The sequence below is a fragment of the Zophobas morio genome, unplaced genomic scaffold (genome assembly GCF_036711695.1).
Source record: "Zophobas morio isolate AGI-343-1 ecotype UQ-CSIRO unplaced genomic scaffold, CSIRO_AGI_Zmor_V1 ptg000012l, whole genome shotgun sequence".
NCBI lineage: Eukaryota > Metazoa > Arthropoda > Insecta > Coleoptera > Tenebrionidae > Zophobas > Zophobas morio.
The window spans coordinates 25,972,830-25,994,064 of NW_026972117.1; the positions used below are offsets into that span (position 1 = coordinate 25,972,830).

The window sequence follows — 21,235 nt, forward strand, 5'->3', positions numbered from 1 at the left end:
TATAACGAACTACTTTTCCCAGTCCCATGAGGTTCGTTATAACCGAACATTACTGTACCTACATTGCCATCTTTTTACAACGAGAAACTTAGAACATGGTTAAAATGGTACATTTTTGTAAGGAAATATGGATTTTGCAGTTATGGAGCGGAGCCTAATTGCAAAATCGATATTTCCCTACACAAATTTTATATATTAAATATATTTTAAATTTCATGTTGTGAAAAGAGGTCTGCACATATTAAAACAAAAAGCCAAAATGTATGCCCGCCCACCCGCCCTATCTCCATTGTGATGATTTTTTTTTATTCGCCGCGAACCAAGGGGACGGAGCTTAACTGCAAAATACTTATTTGTCTACAAGAAATAAAAAACATATTTTTGCGTATCATGTTGTTCAAAGAATACTATATCATATTAAGAAAAAAAAAAGGCAAAATTTAAAGACCGGCCACCCACCCCATCTCAATTGTGATGATTTTTCTTATTCTTAGATGGTAAGGAAATATAGATTTTGCAATTAGGTTCCGCCCCTAGGTCTGCCAATGAATGAAAACTTCATTACTATTTAGATCAGAGCTTTCATTTTTTCTTAATATGCATAGTATTCTTTGAATAACACGATACTCAAAAATATGTCTTACATGGTCATTTCTTGTAGAGAAATAATAAGGATTTTGCAATTAAGTTCCGCTCTTTTGGTTCTCGACAATTAAAAAAAATCATCACAGTTGAGATAGGGCGGGTGGGCGGGGTTTATATTTTACATTTTTTCTTAATATACGTCATCGTCTTTTCAGAATAAAAAACTTAAAACATGTTTAAAATGTAAATTCTTGTGGACAAATATGGATCTTGCAATTAAGCCCCGCCCCTTGATCTGACAACGAATGAAAAATTCATCACAATTGAGAATTGAGATCGGGGCGAGTATGGGTGAGGCCTAATCGTTGGCTTTATTTTTTTCTTAATGTACATAGTATTGTTTGAACAACACGATACGCAAAAACATGTTTTTAATTTCTCGTAGAGAAATAAGGATTTTGAAGTTAAGCTCCGCCTTCTTGGCTCACGACGAATAAAAAAATCATCACAATTGAGACAGGGCGGGTGGGCGGGCTTACTATCCCAAATGATATACGTGTCCTTCTAAAAATGTTGATATCGTCATCACAAAATTAAAAAAGGAAAAACTTATTTTAAACATACGCAGATTTTAGGCGTATGTTTAAAAATTAATTACTAAGCTTCTTACTAATTGTTATCTGAGAAACAAAACATTGCTTTATAGAGAAATTTTAAACATACAGTATAATCTTATGATTGACGTTATTACACATACCAAAGGAAAACATTAATTTATTTTGTAGGTACTATGCGGAAGGTAGGTATATGTAATTACGTAGATACATATTTATCTCGAGTATACTGTTAGCTTCTCTCTCGCAACTTTTTTATCTTATTTCCTGAAGATACACGTTAAGAAAGTGGGTGAAACAACGAAATCCTTATCAAAACTGGCAACTTTTTGGAATAAACACTCCAGGTTTCTTTAAAAATTTCGAAAAAGTCCGTTAAGTATTTTCTTAGAGCCAATCGTAAAATAGACTGTATACTCTTTTTGTACGATAATTTGTATCATTAGTTGAAAGAGCAGTTCACACTATACAGTTCGAGTGAGTTTTACTTAATAAAATTTTGCGATGTCGTTATCAGTTTTTCCAAGATGACATATAAACATATTTTAAGTTTATCATCTAGAAAATAAGATTAAGCTCCACGTTAAATTTCAAAGTAGCTGGTTTATCAGTTTCTGGAATTATTTATCTAATTTCCAAACGTGAAGACGCAGACAAATGTAAACAGAAAACCTGCATTTTGGTATTTACATGGATTGTGTTTAGTGATTCTTCAGAAAGTAGAAATGTGTAAAGTTATTAAATTTATACCAAATCCGTCTCGCCTCTAAAGTAAGTACACTAATGCGGCAATGGCTTGAACTTTAGAGAAAGGGAGTTTGGTTCAAAAACTTTACATAGCTACTACCTACTTATTTTTTTATAAACATTTTTTGTGGTGCGGTTCAAGTAATTCTAAATACTCCCTTGAAAATGTTCATGTTTAAACCGTGTGAAAAACTCCCTTAATCTTATTTAATCTCATTTAGTTTTTCTTCTTCTGTCGTAGGTACACAGTGCACTTGTTGCAGAATTGTTAGTTGTTTTTCTCGTATCGTCGTGGAGAATCTTTGAGAATGTGGAATAAAAAAAGCTTCGTATAGAAAAGCACTCACAATTAAATCTTTCTGATCTGTTGTCGTGCATTCAAAGCTGTCGTACGCTTTCACTATGGCATCGAGTGCGGCAAAATCCAGGCGGTGGGTCTGTTGTGGGCAGCACTCGTGGTTTTCGGCTTATGAGCTTCGGCAGAGCTTTCGTCCCGGAAGCTCCGTAGTCCGTAGACGTGTCGGCGGCGGTGGACGTCCGCTACGCCGCCGTTGCACCGCGCTTTGCCACCGAGCTTCCCCGACGCGCTTGCGGGGCGTGGGGCGTGTCCTCGGCCACGAAAAGTGAGGATCAATTCTACTTATTTAATACAGCTTTCGTATTAGGAGCGTGTATATAGTTAGGAATCCACTGTAAACCGATTTGCGCTAAACTCGGGTTTTATCTACACTAAGTACCTCGGCTTAACTCCGCATTGTGTTTGACTAAGTGAACAAATAGATGGAGTGATATATATTGACTTACGTTGTGCACCGATATTCTCATCTGTTTCTTTACACCTCTTTTTTTTTTGGCAAGGTGAGTTTTCGCTCCGACGTATTCTTCTCGTTCAAGATGCGCTGCCGGTCGGCGGCGGGTCTTCGGTGACGCTCGATGCGGCGTTTTGCGCTTTTAATTCCGTTTTTACTTTAATCCGATTTGATTAATGCGGATTATTTTTAGTATATTGTTTTGGTTTGTTTATACCGGTTCGCCGTCATGATTTGATGATCCCGGACTTTTTATTTCTGACCAATTAACTTCTACTTGCCATTAGTCACGCACATGTACAAGTTAATTTCGGTTTTATAGTGATTTTGTCACATTTATCAACGTCGGTGTTAATGGAAGAGTATTGTTGTTTTTACAAACTGATGTAAATATTCACTCGCTGAATATTTAGATAATGTAAATAATAGCGAATTTGTCACCATAACAAAAAATATCCAGTCTGTATAGTGTTTATGAGTGATGTATTAGTTAGACATTTCTACTTTTTTTTTTCTCTTGTGATTCAGTGAGCAGTGTCGGTAAACAAAACATATAATAATCTGTCAAATAGTGTAAGAATAGTTTTTCAGTGTAATTTTTTAGTATTTGATTAAAAAATACATTTTATTTAGTTTTTATGAGTCTATAAATTTAAAATGATAAAAATAAGGAAAAATACAACTTCACAATTTCTTGGTAAGCGATACATTCTTTCCAAGTAATAAAGCAAATATATTTTACTTACATAAACAACCACATTCTAATTTTTCTCAAGTGTAAGAACAAGCCGAAAGTGCGACAATGGATGAACTTGGAATACGAATGTCGATATAAATGTCATCATCGCTGTTAAATTTCAAAATTTAATGTAATTTTAGAATTAGTGAGTAATGATTTGGATTTGCCTGTATTTTCTTTACAAATCTTTACAAAACAAAAAAATAAGGATTATGACAAAATATCTGTTAACATATAATTAATTCCTTACAAAGAGGCAATCAAAAATGGCGATAAAAGTTAACAGAATCTGCTATAAATAAGTAGTCAAAATTAAAAGGAATACTTAGTTTAATGCAAACATAACTTTGCATTATTAATAAACAATAAACCAAAGTTAGAGGCGTGTTTAAATTTGTATGTATATTTATTTTATCAATGAATTTTTAAACTTCGTTTATATTAGTGTTACTGTATTTTGTCTACAATTGATGTAGAAATAGGACATTTGTGTTGGATGATTACTAGTTGTCAGTAACAACAACCACAAAACTTTTGTCAACTGGTCTGCTATTTAAATTTGCTAAAATGTTTACAAACATTGAATATTTTTGATACATGAATTAGTTAATAACAGCTGACTTAACTATTTTTTAAATTAATAATAACTTCAAATCATATCTTATCGATGATAAATGTTCACAACATCTCAATCACTAACGAAAAATTTGTTTCGGTTTTTTTTTCGGTAGCTTGACCTGTTATTAATTACGATAATATTTTTATTTTACGATTACTTTTATGTGGTCAGGTTTAAATCATTATTCGCAAGGAGATCTAATCTGATATGATGCATCTCTATAGTGTCAACGTTTTTTTGCTTTAGAAAGATTGTTTTGAGTTGCGTGTTAACTTTCTTTCTCGAACAACAAGTAGCTACTTCCGATATCATAAATGTTAAACAAGTTTGGGAATTACTAACGTTTTTATTTTACTAGATAATGATATATAGGTATGTTTAGTGTTATATTTTTTAATGGATCACTTTTCAAAAGTAAGGACCCTTTTTAACACTGTAGCTATAGAACAGAAGAAGTAAAGTTGAGGAATTGTAGTTCTCGGCTAAAAAACAATATTTATAAAGAAAGACAAAGGGATTTAAAAACCCGCCTAGACCCGAAAACCTAAAATATGTATTAGTTTTCAGTATGTTGTTTTAATGCTTTTTGTAAGTATTTATATCACATCTGCTGGTGTTTAATATTACGTACATTAAAAACTTAATGCTTAAGTTTTTCATTCGAAAAATGTCAATCGCACTTTAATTTATATAGTTTGAGAAATAGATTGTTATTAACCTGTTAGTAAACAAGCACATAATGAAAGTTTATTAGATATTATTGCTGTATGCGACGGGCAGTTTTAACTATATAATTAATCTAGGAGCAGCATATCTTTTTGCCGACGGTATTTACTAACTCTACTACACTCATTGTGGAAAATGAAATTCCAATGCCTCCTCTAAGTGATTTTTCAAGTGAACATCCGGTACCTAGTGTACCTAGTTAAAGAGCTTTAAATTTAAATACTTATATCTATATATTTAAAGGTTGAAATTTTATGCACTTTAAAGATCCGCCAATACGGTAAAATAAAATTTATTCATGAATCAGTATATGGTGCTTTACTTCTTTGCCAATGAACTTGAATTTGAAACAATTCAAAAATCAAAATAAGTCTAATTCAAAAAACAGTGTAATTTTAAGAGATAAATTTTCATTGTACTAAAAGTTGACGTTGCGAACAAACAATGTAAATGTTTCACTTACTATTAGTATTATTATTATTATTAATACTATTCCAATAATAGACAACAAATGAAATATGCTGTACTGATGAGACCTAAAGAGGTCGAAACTGCATTCTACAGATGTTCCGTGTTTTGTCTATAATCTTTAGTAAGTACTACTTATTAGTAGATTTTAACATTCGAGTTAATTTTTTAGAGGTACATTTTTATAGGTATATAAAGGGATGATTGCCTTTGAGTGTGTATTTACATTTCCTTTTTTTTAAAAATACTTTATGAACAGATAATAGAGACATTAATTTTAGTGATTTTTATTTTATATTTAAGACAATTTGTTAAAAAAAAATCGCATCCGGTGACAGTAATATAATTAATATACGTGGTATCCCAAATAAAATTCCGTGGCCTCATATCCTGAGAACCAATAGAAATATAGAAATTCTGTAAACGCCATTGCTTTTGGCTTGAACGGAAAACTGGCTGTGGATATAGGACCTCTATTCCCAAACCAATTTTTATCATGAGTGTTTTTTAGAATTAGAAAACTTATTTTCGACAGACCCATAAAGCACAATTAATTTTTTATGTTTTTGGGAATCGAAAAAATTTAAATTTCCAATAGTATTTCTCATATCATATTCATTCTATATGTTATTTACTTAATAAGGTCAGTTGAAGAATGCCCTCTTTTACATTCTTCGCTGTTCATTGCTCATAAAATATAAGAAAATATTTATCGTTTCAGTTACCTGCTTGTCGCGTCTGTCATGTACGAGATCGTACTGTTCGGAACTACCGAACAGTTTACCTTGATATTTTAAGTTACCTTCGCATTTATCGCCTAGATGGCAAGACAATAACCACAAACAAATCCGATTCCGTCATCTCAAAGCTTTGTTAAGTCACTTGGAATGTGCGTCATGATCCTCTGTCTGCTCATGGTAATGATGATCCATTCCGTGCGCATGATTCGTGGAATAAATTTTACAATTTTCTTCAGAAACTACACAATGAATTTATTTTAGATTTTGTTAAGGCACTAACACTGGCTAACAATAACTTAAACTTTAAATCAATATATGATGAAAAAAATAAAAATACGGTTAAATACTTAACTGTCAAATAAAGGGTCAAATAGCTGCAATGCCAACATTTTTTTATATATATTTTTTCTTTTTTTTTTTAATTTAAAAAAAAAAGAAAAAATTGCACGGCTTATCAGAAGAGTCTTTTCGATTATGTGGTACCTATATGTATCCTCAGCAAAATGGTAATTATGTTGGCCTAAATAAAATTTTTCAAACCAGTTTTTGTTGAAAAATACTAACTGCTAGAGTGAGATAAGTTTTCTGTAAACAACAAATTGACCCAAAAGTGTATGCTAATCGTATTTTTGGCATGTGAAGCGGGCAACATAGTGATTAGTGAGGATACAAAAGAAATGTCGATAAATCAACATTTTTTGTTCAAAATTCTAAATAATTTTCGTGAAAAAAACTAATGCTTTTTCATGCTTTTTATTAATAATTCGGTTGTCTGTCCTTTCTCCGACAGTTAGTATCTGAAATGGATTATTTTGAAAAGTTTTAACCAAAATAAACCAAAACATTTTACATCATCTCAAAAAATATTTTTAACTTTATGTCAATTGTCAATTTAAGTTTACGAAGATAGTCAAATTTATCTTAGAGATTATACAGGGTGTTAACGCATGATTTACATCTAGGGGGCCGTGAAAACGACTTGACCAATAAATTTGCCGCTTTCGAAAAATACAGTATTTTGGCGGCAGAAGTTGAGTATTGCCACTCAATTTCTTGGCTAAACCGAAATTAGGCTCCGATAATAAATTTATCTTCTTCTAGAGTCCACAAGTTTCCGTATTCTATTGATTTAAATAAATAACGTTAAAATTTGATAGAAAAACTATTGGACAGATTAATTAATTTAGTAAATGTCAAATAAAGCAATACATTAATAAATGGATTTTATAGCCACTAGTTGTAAAACATTTATTGTCACCTTGTGCAAAAACTTCTTCGAAACTAAAGGAAAAAAAAAATTTGATTTGAAGATTTTGAAAATTCAAGTAATATTTTATTATTTAAGTCTTCCAGAGAGTTGATGACGTTACTTTAACAATTATTAAATAAGTATTTATGGAAAATCAGTCAAATGGGATGTAGTATTACCTACTTGTATTTCAGCAGTATGTTTTTTATTTTTTAGAAAAGTTTGTTTCCAGATGATTAAAAAAAGTAATTGCATAATGTGATTAATTTTATATACACATGGACAAAAATATTGAATATTTTTTGTTTATATATTTTGAGCTTACATAAGTATGGAGGTGGATTTCAAAAATTTATGAGAATTTTAAAATTTTCATATTTTTTTCATGAGTGTATATTACCTCAAAAATAACTCACCTCACTGAAATTTTGGAAACTATCGTATATCTATTAATTCCTATCAAAAAGTCGTTTCAAACATAGTGAATAAATCTACTGAAAATTTATCTCGATTTCTCTTGTACGGCTAAAGATCTTATATAAAAAATTTTTATATGGACTTTCGGATTTTATCGATTCTATCAGACGTAGCACATCTAGTTTTTCTGAACTCTGTTCAGTTGAAAAAGCCATATCAAAAGTCATCTTAAAAAATAGCCAAGCAAACATTTTAACAAGCTCACAGAGGTGGCGTAATCCAAATAACTTTGCACAATAAAATTTGTTACATGATCGTTTTCCGGGTTGGAACCGTGTTAATTGAGTTTTAGAAGAGTTTCGCCTCTGCTATGGTTGACATACTAAGTTACCGTGGTCCTGCAGATGCCACTTACGAAAGTGTGCGAAACGTTGAGCCCAAAAACTCAATTAACACGGTTCCAACCCGGAAAACGATCATGTATTGACTCCGACCGTGGAAGCCTCCGAAATTATAAAATTTGTTTTTATAAAGACTGTTACGTGTACATTAATTCTTAGACAATGATATCAGACTATTGGGTATACCTAATAGGTATTTAATTTCTGAACACAAAGACTTGATAATTATTTACTAACAAACTCTACAGTGCTTCATATTACCACTATTTTGTTAGTGTTAACAATATCATTTATTGCTCAACAACTGAACAGATATTAAAGTGTACATATATTGCTTTTATTGATTATAAGAAAGCTTATGATTCAGCCTCGCATTCGTGGCGATGCAAAAAAAAATATGTGCTCTTCTCAAATATCTAATGGAATTTAATAACCTTAAATGATCAAACAATTCAGTCAGATCCAATAATAATCAGAAAAGAAATCTTTCAAAGCGATTTTCTCAGTTCGCTATGGTCCTGTTTGGCAATAAATACTCTTTCGGACATCTTGAATAGTTGCACTTAATATGGTTTCAGTATAAGAATTAACACCAAAACAGAAAGTAGGTTAAGTCACTTGCTGAATATGGATGATATTAAAACATATACAAGTACGAAAAATCTATTGATAAATCTAAAAAAACAGTTTTCCGGTGTCATTAGGATAAACTTCGGTGTCAGAACTGTAAGATTCAAGCAATCAGAAAAGGTGTACAACAACAAACACCATCTATAACCCAGAATAATGAAATAATCGAAGCCCAAGAACCAAACGAAACATACAAATATCTGGGCTTTCAACAGTTTTCCCATATTGATCATACCAAAACTAAAATAAAGCTCAAAGAATAATATCTGGCAAGATTAAAATTAATTTTGAAGACACAGTTAAACGAAACGAATTTAATGAAAATAGTCAATATATTCTGTGTACCACTGCACATATTCTTTTGGAATAATTAAATGGTCAAAAACTGATTTGGAAAATTTAAACATTTCAACAAGAAAAATAGAAGACATTATCCGAAATCATCAAGTGAGAGATTTTCATTACCAAGACAGAACGGAAAAGGGGATTCCAGAACATAGAAATAAAACTATTTAGCACCATAGCAAGGGCAGACTTGAACCACACACCCTTAAATCCCTCCAGCATCGAAGAAATCCCCACATCCCACAAACTAGACAACATAATAAGTGGGCCGAAACAAAAACAACTGCATGGAAAATTCTTCAAAGAGCTGGATGAAACAAGAAAATGTCAATGACTTGGCTCAAAAGATCAACTTTATGTGCCGAAACACAAGAGTTTTTGTTTGCTATTCAAGACCAAGTAATTAATATCGAGAATTACAAAAATATAAAAAACTTAACAACAAATCTAAACTAAATCTAAGATACCCGCCTTTGTCTTAGTACCCGTTTTTCTCAATGCCGGCCATTTCCGGACCAGGGGGGGTCCTATATTAACACGACTTCTTGAAATTGCTTGTTACACTGCAGTCGTCTCATATCACTTCAGACTTTATGAGAAAAATGAAAATAAAGCAGTGACGTAGCTTTTTTTGCTATTGCCAAAAAAAATATTTTGACATTCAAAGTTTGCTGAACGACTTTTTTTTCGATCATATGGTATCAGTACCACTGCTACGAAATTTTAAACGTGCGTTAGTAGTATGCGGACAATGGTTAAACACTAACTAAAACTTGTATGTATTTGCAAAAACTGGATAAGTAAATCCCATTTAAAATGAACACACTAACTAAAGTTTGTGCGACATTAATAATAATTTATTAATTATTATAGGACATTAACTAAAATTTAGTTATTCATTCCATTGTAAAACTGTTAAGTAAGTTTAGAAAATTTCAAAAAACTTTTCAAAAATAGATAGAAACCAGAAGCAGTACAACAAAATATCACAAACGTAAGATAACCCAATTCTTATAGTCACCAGTTTTTTTTTTTTTTCAAAAGATTGGAAGTTCGACAGAGACATAAATCTGATCAATTACGTAGTGTTAAATTTAATACTCTTTTCTGCGAGGAATTTGATTAAATTTTAATACAGTTTTTAATTACTCATTAATCAGCGTGTTTTGTGTTATATCAAGGAAAATGACGTACCTGCATCATATGTATCATATGTTAAGTACAGATCTGAAAAGTAGGTGTATGGCCATTGTAGTGTAAGTTATTTAATTCTATCAAGAAAAAATTAATAATTCGAAGACCAATATATGTATTTTAATATGTTACACACAATTTAACCTTTTAGCACGTTTAAGTCACAGACAGTAGGCTTAAAAAATGTGTTGTAAGCATTTTGTTACAGGCAAGCGCTGATGGAGCATTCAGTTGACCATCAGAATGTGACTGACTGTTGTTCCGCTTGGTCTAATGCTTGAATCGGATTAGAAAAAGAGGCAAAATTCACACATAAGACGATTAGTTAGCTGCTAGTAAATCCACGGATCCCGTAAAGAGTATTATCATTATATTATGATTATATTGGATTTAGTAGTGCCGTTTCGGAGTAGCTGTGCGGTAATTCAGTTCACCGCCGTCTTCTCCTGTGAACGCAACTTCGTGCAAATCATTCATGGCAAAAAAAGTTCCGATCTTGCATACTCGTTAATGATAGTTGTTTCGCTTGTTAATCGATGTGATAAAAACGTTGAAGTGTTCATCGGAATTCTCTTCGGTGCATTGAAGTGATCCTTTTTTAAACGGCCGCTTCAATTTCTAGTTTGTTTTATTTAATCTTTCGTTTCCTGACGTAAGAAGGCGGCAGATACTGCACTAAATATTCCTCGTTGACATCACACTAACAAGATCAATTAATGAGTAAGTAATTTTTCAAATATTCATCGTGCGAGTATTAAACAGCCGGCCGATGACGGCTCTGCGAAGAAATTTGGAAAAAAACGTTACGGTCATTATAGAGTCTTTACAAAGACTTCCAACCGACTGAGCTTCCAAATGCAAACCACCGTGAAATTGGTGTAAACTTGCGACGTTCCTCGGATTTGCACAAATGTTCTGACACCGATAACATCTAGGGAAGATATTCTACCTACGCCAGCTTTTAAAATCTGCCCCAAATTGGGGGTTTATCACTTAAGTTGAAAATGTATCCGACCAAGGTTGAGAACGAATTTCATCCGAAGGCAGAAGAGTGTTAAATTTCTAAAAGTTTAGCAGACATTATAGTGTGCAAACAAGTGGAATAACGTTACTTCCAGCGGAGTATCGAATTCAGCAGTAGTGTCTTTAAACTGAGCCAACATTGCAAATTAATGGAACGAAAGTGTAAGACAAATTACAAACATTGTTTAATTGTTAATGGATTGTTATTAATTTCACTAAATACGCACATCTGTTACTATTTAACGCGATTTTTTGATTGCATATACTTCAATAAATTAATTTTTAGGTGGTTTTACCAAAATTTCTCACGCGACTTAATTTTTTAACAATTGAAATAATAGAAAAATAAGTGACATCTTCTGAGTTTCTCCTGCTAACATTAGTTTTTAGTTCGTAACTACTACTAATCTGCATCATTAGCTGCAAATTAATGTTTCAAAACTCAAAATGGCGAGAAATGAGTAGGGTATTATTATTTTATAATACCCCATGTAGCTTGCATTACGTTATTAACAAAATTAACAAAACAGTCACTCTTGTCTGTTCGTACAGTATTACAAATATTTAATGAAACAAGGAAAGATTGAGGAAAACGGAAGATTTTTTAATGCCAATATTATTAATCCCTTCACACCGAGGAACTATTATGAACATGTTATTTATTTATGTTGATTTGAAGTATGCAATTATTATACAGTTTTAAACTTTTACAAAATATTCTATCTACAAATAAAAAAACGGGTCCATCAAGATGGATTTTGTTTCTTTCAGATTTTAAATAAATAATTGAACAACCACGAGTTTATAGCATTTTGAATAATACAGATATTATTGTAAATCTGATAAATTGGATATCTGCAACATTTACAAAATGCCAAAGATATTGGTTTGGTAATTTTGAAAATAATTTTTCAAATTTTCTTGTACCTACAATTTTGATTTTTTTCCAAAAATCTAAATATCTGTGGTAAAAAATACGGGTGCATTAATAAACTATAAGTATGTTATTTTATAAAAATTAGGCATAGGGCAAATTTTGAGATGACGGCATCCAAGTGTTGAAATGTTCATCCCAGCCCGACCTTAACCCAATCGTATAGCTTTGGTATTTCAGAGATCGACAATTTAGAAAAAAAAAAACAACTGTCATAGTTTTCAAGAACTATGCAAACGAGGAAATCATACGAAATTAGCAAAAAAATAGGATTCAATACTTCAAAAATATTTAACAATTCTTAAAGCAATAGTTCAAGCTACTAAACAGTGAACGTTTTACAGTTAGGTGTTCGTTTTCGTAATACAAATACACTGTTTCATATTTGATTCAATTTGTTTTTTAATTATTACTTGTTATACTGGTTACTTCTGGTTTAAATATTTTCATTCTACCAAAAGATGTACCTATTATATATTCACAAAAATGCATTTAGACATTTTATAGTCACTAAAATTTGAGTTACTTTCAGCTTAACTAATATTAGGTAAGTAGTAGTACCCAATACGTCATTATTTTATCCATGGGGTTCACGTGAAAAAGTCTTCAAGTTGGCGTTGTTTTCCTGATACAATTGACCTTTGACAGAGTTGTTGAAAAGCATTAATTTTATTATACGATAAAGTGAGGTTAGAACTGTGCCATTCCGTGTTGTTAGTTGTCATCGATTAAGTTTTAGATTTCTTCTAGATATACTTCACAATATTTCCAAAAAATCCACGTCAAGTTGATGATATTTTTAATTGAAAACCCATATTATACTTCTTTTCGAATTATTCTAGTCCGTTATTTTTAAAATTGGTGTCACAATATCCCTAAGATTTGTTGCATGTTCGTTTAATGTGTTTGTTATCAGATTTATTTCATAAATTCTTCCATCATTTTGACGTTTTTTGTCCACGACAATTTAAAATTTGACTGAGACTACTAATAAGTTATTACAAAAGATTTACTTAATAATAAAAGGTTTATTCGATTTCAAACCAGACTGTAAAAAGAATCGTTCATACTGTTTTCTTGTCGACAATTGTGGAATTTACTACAAAAATTCTTGGCTTGGTATAAAATTCAATCAACATCCTTGTTCATGTTTAGTTTCCTGTGGTATGTATACGTTGTTGGCACAATTTATACAGACAGTTTTCTTAATTATGTTTCCTATGTGTTGGAAATTTGTTGGACAATTAATCAGTCTAAACTTTTTTCATATATACTGCCAGACAAAAAAAAAAAACCGGACACTTGAATATTTGTAACTTTACGCTAATACACTGAGTTACAAAAAAGTGGCACACTTCAATTTTTTTAAATTTTGTAGAGATACTTTATTTGCAGAACTGGATATTTGTATAAACGCCTTATGACTCAGTTTGTGTTACTTTGATTTGACAGTATCACAATCAATCCATCGACAAACCCTTCGATCTGACAACGAATGAAACAACATATTACCTTTTTATGTGTAGACCTATTTCAACAACAAGAAACTGAAAATATGTTTTAAATAGTTAATTTTTGTATGTAAATATAGATTTTGCAACTAGGTTCCGCCCCTCGGTCTGACAACGAATGAAAAATTAATCATAATTAAGCTTGGGATGAATATGGGTCGGGCTTAATTTTTGGCTTGTTTTTTTCTTAATATTCTTTCAACAACACGATATTCAAAAACATGTCTTTTACTTCTTGTACAGAAATAAGGATTTTGCAATTAAGCTCCGCCCTCTTGGTTCACGATGAATAAAAAAATCATTGCAATTGAGATAGGGCGGGTGGGCGGGGCTTGTATTCTGCCTCTTTTTTCTTAATATACATAGCCGTCTCTTCACAACAACAAACTTGGAACATGGTTAAAATAGTACATTTTTGCAAGTAAATATCGATTATGCAATTAGGGTAAATGTGTACAAGAGTGCGAATATGTATAAGAGTACGCACCGATGATTTCTGCTTATTAGTGCCATCTGGGTAAGATGAAGTTATACCATTCAGAATTTAATGCTAAACCTGAGATAAAGGTGCAAAAGTGACCTGAATATAGTTTATAGTTTGGTCGTACTGACGATTTTATGTTCACACGTTGTGTGGATGTAATTTTTACCGCTCATAGTTTTAGTTTTTTGTAAGGTACGTACCAATTCTTTTATTTTACAGTAATAATTTTCATTAGTTATAACTTTTAAGGTCTCGTTATACACTAACAGTTTTATACTTTATATCCATCAAAAGCTTTTAACTTTGAAAACATTAGGTTATGTACAAATGTACAAGAGTGCGCATTGCTTGCAATACGTAGTCTAATAGTCTTGGAGATACATATCATACGATAATGAATTATTTAACTCTACTACTTTGTACTGCTTCTCAAGTTGTGTGGTGGTGGTTATGGTGATTTTTTTTTTAATTGTTACTTCCTGAGCGTGTTGTAATTGAGTCCGTCCATCGACTCTCTGCTTTTACGTTTTCTCGACTGTTCAAGATCCCTAGCGTACAAAAAAATAGGTCTCCCGTTTTATGTGTAGTCTGTAGTCACTTATTCCCATTTATTTTCACCTTAGAAACAAAGATTTTTTCATAAAATGTAATGCGCACTCATAAGCGTTCAAATGCGCACTCTTGTGCAATGAACTGTCTAAGAGCACGCATTTACACATCTTGACAAAACTTGAAATTACTCTTAAAATATAGTGGTCTTGGGACGGACAATTAAATACACCTGATCTCTAAACATGTATATGACGAACCCATATCATAAAATTTGTCTATACAAAAAAATTAAAAAGTTATTGACAGTTTTACACTAAGTGCGTACTCTTGTACACATTTACCCTATGGGGCGCAGCCCAATTGCAAAATCGATATTTTCATTTTAAACATGTTTCAAGTTTCATCTGTGAAAAGAAGTCTACACATATTAAAACAAAAAGGCAAAATGTAAGCCCGTCCACCCGCCCTATCTCAAGTGTCATACATTTTTTTATTCGCCGTGAATCAAGGGGACGGAGCTTAACTGCAAAATACTTATTTCTCTACAAGAAAAAAAACACGTTTTTTGAGTATCGTGTTCAAAGAATACCATGTATATTCGGAAAAAAAGGAAAGATATACAAAAACCACACTTGTGATGATTTATTGTATTGTTAGAAACTTAAAACACGTTTAAATTGGTGAATTTTTTTTAGAAAATATGGATTTTGCAATTAGTCTCCGCCCCTAGGTCTGCCAACGAATGAAAACTTCATTACTGTTTAGATCAGGGCACTTATGGGTGAGGCTTAATCTTTGGCGTTAATTTTTTCTTAATATATGTACATAGTATGTCTTACATGCTAATTTCTTGTAGAGAAATAATAAGGATTTTGCAATTAAATTCCGTTCCTTTGGCTCGTGACGATAAAAAAAAATCATCATAATTGAAATAGGGTGGGTGGGCGGGGATTATATTTGGTGTATTTTTCTTAAAATACGTAGTCATCTTTTCAGAATAAGAAACTTAAAACCCAGCTTTTTATTCTCCAGGGACGATCTTTAAACACTAACACTTACATTAGAGACATTTTGCAAGACCATATGGTACCATATTCCCATTTTATAGGGCCTGATTTTTTGTTTATGCAAGTTAACGCGAGACCACACGTTGCTAGATGTGTCTACAGGAGGTAGAAATTCAACGCATGAAATGGCCTGCGATGAGCCCTGACATGAACCCAATCGAACATGTATGGGATGAGTTAGGAAAACGCATCACAGCTCGTCCGGCGCGTCCAGAAACGCCAAAATGTCATTCGAATTTGAATACTCAGCATGGCCCGAAGAACGTCTACATTGTTGAATGTTTTAAGAGGCAATACGCATTATTAATTTAAAGCCAGAAAAAAAATCTTGTTTACGGTTATTAACTTTTTGCTGAGTTTTTTACGTTTAACATTTAGGTTGTTAATAAAGTCTTTATTTTGCTAAAAACTACGATTTTCTAATTAAATATAATACTAGGGCCAAAATAATATTTTCTTTTTTAATTCAGTAACACGTAACACCACTTTTTTCTAGTGTGCCACTTTTTTTGTAACTCAGATTATTTAGTTTCATAATTCTTTTTTATTTGTTTCCTGTTTCCAGATGTTTTAGAATAAAGGTATGTTTTCTGTCAATGAATATATGACTCTTTTGCTTTTTGGAAGATTTTTTACAAAAGATCGACCAATCATAAAAAATTCAAGTGTCCGGGTTTTTTTATTTGGCAGTGCATCTACATATAATATTATTTTAAAATGGTGAAATAGTGATACAAACATCTCTAAAGTTATTTAGACAGAACTTACCACGCCTTTGAAGTACAGTCAAACAAATCCTGCTCTGTAGTGTATGCAAAATTGTTGCTGTTTAATATGTAGGCTATCCGCAATGCACCCATAAGCGGAATGTGTTGAAAAAAGACAAAATTGAGGCTAGCTTCATTTTCCGTGCTTGCAACAATGACAGAAAATGATATTTCAACGCCAAGCACGTGCGATGGCGGTGCACTGTGCACTATTACATTAGTATATTTTAGTATATTATATTAAAAAGTAGAATATTCAAAATTAGGCCGTCGATTTTTGCAATAATTCTGCGTGGTAGAATGTATTTAAAATTTTACTAAAAAATTGTATTAAACGTTTCTACATTTGCTTGTGTCGAGTTAATACTGTGGTCCTCGTCATAATTTGATTTCGGTAATCAGGAATACAAGTAATTTATCGCAAATCGGATTTTGTGTGTGCTTAAGCTTAAGTGAATATGACAATGTATTTTTTCAAGAAACACACTGATCCTGTCTTTTAAGTTTTGCGAAATAAGTTCGTTCACGAATATTCTCAGACCTAGGAATTTGTTGCAAACAACTTAAAAATTACGCGAATTTAGACGCACTGAGCATTGTTTAATAAATTTTATGGAAAAGTTGATATTGATATTTTAAAGTCGTAGCGTTGTAAAGAAAGTAAAATTAATGATAATAACAGAAATTAGCGCAAATATTTTCTGAAATCCTTGAAATTATGTCCAATTAATTAGATTTTTTGGCATAAAAATATTATACATTTTGTAGTTACGTAATTTTTCTAAAATTTAATTTTTTGCGACCAAAATTCCATGTGAATTCCTAAAAACACAAACACGATAATATCATTTTTTCGATATTTAGATAATGGAGCATTTTGTGCCTTGCCTCTCATCAACTTCTTTCTAAGGACAGGTGCACTCCAGATTAAATATAAACAAGTGTGTTTTCGTGACTGAATGCGTTCGATCATAGATAGTGGCGGTGTATGGGTGATTAAAGTATAATACATTAATGAATTCAGAAAAAAAGCTCTACCAGGTTTCTAAAAAATATATGTGTCATTAAAAAGAAGTTGGCTGTCGTAGACAATCACAAAAAAATATAGGTCGTCAAAACGCATTTGCAGGATATTATTGAGCTTCTTACACTGTTACTATTATTATTTATCTATATTTATTTTAATGCATAAAGGTTTTTATTACCAGAGTTAGGCAAAGCCGAAGTGATGGGGACTCAATCAGACAAATTAATATTAAATATGATGGTGCGACGTGAGCCGATAAATTTGGCTGGCCGATTGTGTAGTTTCAACCTCAGTGGCGTTTGATTCTCTTCAAGGTTTATCTGATCAAGATCATCACGAAAATTGTGATGTTGAACAGTAATTTTTAATTATTAAAGCAATTTTAACATCTAGGAGAACTCGTATAACTGAGGAAAACCTAGAAATTGTTGTTAGGAATTCCCGAATTAATCTGAATTGGATTATTTTATGGTTATCTGTGTACATTAAATCAAATTGCTTCATTTATTAATATATGTTAGACCTCCTGTATTCACTGTTCGAAAAAAAAATGTGTTGATTGATAAAGCACAAGTATAGATCCACAAAACTATTTACTTTGCGATTTTACGATTAATGTAGCAAAATTTGGGATGACGTTGACACAATTTTACTGCTGACGGTTTTGCAGTTTCTGGGATAAATTATAAAATATTGATTGTTTTCTAAAAGCACTAAAAGCACATTATTTAATGAAATTTTTATATAATCTACCTCGCAAAATTTTGGTATGCCTCTTGAAACTGTTGGTAGGGATGATCAAACTAATTCTAGTTGGTTTGATTGGTTAAATCTTGTTAAAACCAGTAGTTTCTGAGATCATCTACGAATGTAATGAAGGCGCCGACAGACTATACCTACAGACAGTCGGAAATGGGATACCTAATTTTTCATACTCTATGCGCCATGAAACATCGAGAAAATGGATATTAACACAATATGTCCCTAATAACAGTTATATATAAATTAAATATTATATATATTAAATAGGGTAAATGTGTACAAGAGTGCGCATATGTATAAGAGTACGCACTGATGATTTCTGCTTATTAGTGACATCTGGGTAAGATGAAGTTATACCATTCACAATCCAATGCTAAACCTGAGATAAAGGTGCAACAATGACCTGTATATAGTTTATAGTTTGATCGTACTGACGATTTTATGTTTACGCGTTGTGTGGATGTAATTTTTACCGCTCATAGTTTTAGTTTTTTGTAAGGTACGTAGCAGTTCTTTTATTTTACAGTAATAATGTTCATTAGCTGTAACTTTTAAGGTGTCGTTATACACTAGCAGTTTTATACTTTCTATACATCAAAAGCTTTTAACTTTGAAAACATTAGGTTATGTACAAATGCACAAGAGTGCGCAATACTTGCGATACGTAGTCTTATAGATACATATGATACTATTATAATGAATTATTTAAACTCTACTACTTTGTACTGCTTCTCAAGTTTTGTGGTGGTGGTTATGGTAATGTTTGTTTTTTAATTTTTACTTCCTGAGCGTAAGCGAATGAAGTATTGTAATCGAGTCCGTCGACCGACTCTCTACTTTTACGTTTTCTCGAATTTCAAGACCCCTAAAGTACGAAGAAATATGGATCTCGTTGTATGTGTAGTCTGTAGTCACTTGTCCCTATTTATTTTCACCTTAGAAATAAAGATTTTTTTCATAAAATGTAATGCGCACTCATAAGCGTTCAAATGCGCACTCTTGTGCAGTGGACTGTCTAAGAGTGCGCATTTACACATCTTGAGAAAAATTGAAATTACTCTTAAAATATAGTGGTCTTGGGACGTACAATTAAATATATCTGATCTCTAAACATGTATATGACGAACCCATATCATAAAATTTGTCAATTCAAAAAAATTAAAAAGTTATTGACAGTTTTACACTAAGTGCGTACTCTTGTACACATTTACCCTATATTTAATAAAGCTGTCGTAGATACTCTTGGAAATTTTCCTATGATGTTTTCACACCCATCGCCAAATTTATCTAAAATGGCGACATAAATAATAAGCTTAATTGTCATTAAAAATTTAGAACTGATATATTTTATGAGTGACTTGGCTGCAAGTTTATTGTAATAAATTTTGTCTAACGTATAGTGATACAAAAATTAGTAACAAGGGTAGACGTTAGAAGATTTATAGAAGGATAGTTTATTTGTGTGTAAGTATTTTAATTACACTTTTTGTCTAAAATATATTACATTGTTCAGAAGTACTTAAGAGTGCAATGTAACCTATTTGAAAATTTCTGCTAAACTCATATCCAAACCCTTATCCATATGGCCCACGGAAACTTAATTGCAGCAACCAAAGTGAACATTGCACTTGAAAAACCACATGAGTGTAAAGGATTCGTGGATATTAAGTTTTGAAATAAGCACCCCAATTGCCAGCGGGTGATGTAATAACAGATACTTCAGCTTTGTGTTCTCAATAAGAAAACTTACAGTGTGATGGGCAATTCTGGTAGCTACTACAAAGTTAAAATTGATAGTAAAATGGACAAAACAAATTGCTTTGCTACCGTATCACTTACGTTTCTATTAAAGTAGTCTTAAAAAATCAATTGATGGCAAAAGTTACTGAACTCTAAACAGCACATCCTGCTTAACTTTCCTAACAGCAAATTTGAAAAGCTTTGTGTAAAAGAATCAAGAGCAATATTACTCACAGTTGAATAAACATCCCATACAAGGCTCATTAAAAGGGATGTAAACTTCAAAACCAATATCCGTTTTAATATCTGATCGATATTGCACAAAATACAAAATAAATACCGTCTCACTTTTGTGCCTCTGAATGCAGTTTCTTTCTCCCTTTAATTCGACTTACAGATGTTTAAAAACGTTTTTATAAAATCAAGTGAGCGTTATGAAGTTTCTGTGTAAACATCAAGTATGCTTTGACTTATTGCTCGATAAAGTGGAAGTGCAAAAAGAAAAGAAATGCACTACGGTATCTGAATAGGTATTATTGCCAATAAAGCGAGTTTATTGAAAATTTCCTTAGAAGCTTAGTTTAAAATTTCGTTCTTGGCGCGTCGGTGTCGTTCCGAGTAGATTAAATGCAAATGCAAGAGATGGAGTTGTAAAATAATATTATTAAAAATAGAACAAGTGTTGTTTCGTTTTTTGCACACTCTATGTACATTGTCTGGTGTTAAAAATCACAACAAAGTAACTAAAATTCGATGACTGACATTTTATAGCCACGGCGTTCAAACAAAAACGTGAAACTCGTCTTTATCAAACTGTTGTCAATAGTAAAAATAAAAATTAAGCGGACAACTCAGTGTTTTGGTATTTCACGTATTTCACATTGTTTTATTAATTACATAGTAAGCAAATGCATTATTGTGATACACAATTAATTAATTAATTAATTAATTAATTAAATTATTGAATTACAATTATTACTTAATTATAACTTAGTTTCTGTGGTATACTATCTTTCCACAAAGGTGGAAGCCTGCACTATAAAAAATTTTGAGTCAAATTTATGGTGACAAATTTATGTAGGCAG

At 31.8% G+C, this 21,235-nt stretch overlaps 1 protein-coding gene across 1 annotated transcript in view; it reads left to right on the forward strand.

Annotated features, from left to right (window-relative positions):
- Positions 1-10,928: 10,928 nt before the first annotated feature.
- LOC135128453 (homeobox protein OTX2-A-like) overlaps positions 10,929-21,235 on the forward strand; it is a 53,781-nt gene continuing 43,474 nt past the window's right edge. Inside the window, exon 1 of the mRNA XM_064055363.1 lies at positions 10,929-11,003. The gene's annotated coding sequence lies outside the window, so the exon portion shown is untranslated. The remainder of the gene's footprint in view (positions 11,004-21,235) is intronic.